Genomic DNA, 2,553 nt, shown 5'->3' with positions numbered 1-2,553 from the left:
ACAATTTAGCTCCACCAGCAACAAAGTGGATGCTGTGTTTTAAATTCCATCCACTCCTTCCTTCCTAATTGGTTCAGAATAGAGAGATGACTTATAGGCAGTGTTGTTTATATTGATTTTAACTTTATGATAAAGTGGTAGTAAACTCATAGACAATCAGTAAAATCTCCTTGTGACCTAGTTCACCTTGGAAGATAAATAGATCGGGGTTAGTGAGAAGAATCCTCAGCCATCCCAGGATACGCCTCTGTCCACGCCCTGGTTCTGGGAGTAGACACATTATAGCTCACCTTCCGCCGGCTGCCTTGTGTGGTTTGGAAAAGATGGTCACATTTTAGGGTAACTGTTTCCATCTTAAAGTGTCACTTCAGGTCATTTCAGGTGGTATCATGATAGTGATTAACGTTTAGATACTTGTGTATGAGTGTGCTCTGCCTTAAATACTGTAAACATCTTGGAACTACCTTTGGCTTTTTTGTGGTTGTTGTTGTTATCGTGTAGGAGTTTTGGACAGACATGCAAGAGACTACTGAAGAACTATTTAGGAATGAATAGGTTTTCTGCGGGAAATATCCAGAAGTTGTCACATCGAATCATACTGCTTCTTTACCCACCCTCCCCCAAATGGTTATTGGTTTCTCCTTCCCAATAATAGAATAGGAAATTTGCCAGTGACAGCTCTTACTACCTCCATTGTCTCTTATTCTTCCCTAATCTCAGGTCTCAAAAAGAATTGTGCAGAGCGGCTTCACTTTAAATTACTGAAACATTACCAGCATCACCAGGAGGAATTACATACTCAGTGGGGAATCATTTAGAGACACAGGTAAATCCTCTAGAGGGTGCCAGAAAGTCTGTCTTTGGTACAGCCTATGAGAACTTGGTAAACTGTCAGTTAAGCTTCTGAAGATCTCAGCATCTTTTCTTTTTTTTTTTTAAAAAAAATGATTGTTACAAAATCTGAGAGTTCTGAACAAAACGAAACAGTAAAGAGAAACAAGGGGTTCCCTGAAATCAGCCTGCATCGAATGCATTTTGTAGGTTTGTTTCAAAAGCAGTATAGGACATGAGCTCACTTTCCTTTGAAAAGGAGACCTTGCTGGGGCCTGGGAACCACGTGGCAAATACCCGCATGCAGAGTGACTGGGAGTGGAAAGGAGTTCATGGCCAAGTCCACCACCCCTGTCATAATGGTCCCAGCGAGAGGGCCAGAAGGGAGAGCATCGGGTGGCTGGCGGGGGCATCGGGTCTGGTAAAAGCCTCTTTTCATCCACACCATGGTTCCCGTCCATGGGTGACTTCCCACCCCAACCTCCAGGAGACATTTGGCAGTCTCTAGAGATATGCTTGTTACAGCAGGAGTGGGGTACTGCTGGCACCTAGCGGGTGGGGGGTACTGCTGGCACCTAGCGGGTGGGGGGTACTGCTGGCACCTAGCGGGTGGAGGCCAGGGCTGCTGCTAAATGTCCCACAGTGCACGGGGTGGCTCTTCACAACCGAGAGTTACGCAGCCCACGACGCCACGGGAGCTGAGGTGGAGACACCCTGCCCCAGGAGAAAGCTGAGCCTGCTCGGTAGTCAGTCTAGCCATTAAAACTGTGCTTCTTTTTTATCAAAAATATTCATATTGCATGTAACGTACACACAGAGGTAAGCCCACAGTAATCTGAAATTAAATCAAACTTGTCAGTGTCAGGCAGATATCTCTTAAGTTTATGGACAAATCATAGTTTTTATTCGCAAACCCACAAGTATCAGTAGACTGGGTGCGACCCTGTAAAGTGATACCCCCCAGCCACTAGCATCCATCGTTCTACTTTCTCTGTCTCTGTGCATTTGGCTATTCTAGGTACAGCCTATAGGTGGAATCACACAATGTTCGTCCTTTTGTGTCTGACTTACTTCATGTAGCATGATGCTTATAGCTGAATAATATTCCTTCGTGTGTGTAGACCGTATTTTGTTTATACGTTCACCTATTGACGGACACTGGAGTTATTTGCATCTTGGCTGTTGTGAATAATGCTGCTACGACATGGGTGTGTCTCTTTGAGGCCCTTCTTTCTGTTCTTTTGGGTGTATCCTAGGTGTGGAATTGCTGGATCTTATGGCAATTCTGTTTCTTTTTGGGTCACTGCTCTATGTTTTCCATGGTAATTATACCATTTTACGTTCCCACCAGCATTGCATGAGAGTTACAATTTTTCCACGTTCTCACCAACACTTACTTTCCATTTTAAAAAAATTACAGCCATCTTGAGGGGTATGAATCTGTATCTCATTGTGGTTTGAATTTGCACTTCCCTGATGACTAATGACGTTGAGGATCTTTTCATGTGCTTCGTGGCCGTTTGTGTATCTTCTTTGGAGACATGTCTCTTCACGGCTTTTGCCCATTTTTGTAGTTGTTATTGTTGTTGTTGAAGGGGATACTTTTTTTTTTTTTTTTTGCGATACGCAGGCCTCTCACTGCTGTGGCCTCTCCCACTGCGGAGCACAGACTCCGGACGCGCAGGCCCAGCGGCCATGGCTCACGGGCCCAGCCGCTCCGCG

This window comes from Physeter macrocephalus, chromosome 8, assembly GCF_002837175.3.
Source record: "Physeter macrocephalus isolate SW-GA chromosome 8, ASM283717v5, whole genome shotgun sequence".
In the NCBI taxonomy this organism is placed as follows: Eukaryota; Metazoa; Chordata; class Mammalia; order Artiodactyla; family Physeteridae; genus Physeter; species Physeter macrocephalus.
This window is presented reverse-complemented; position numbering follows the sequence as displayed.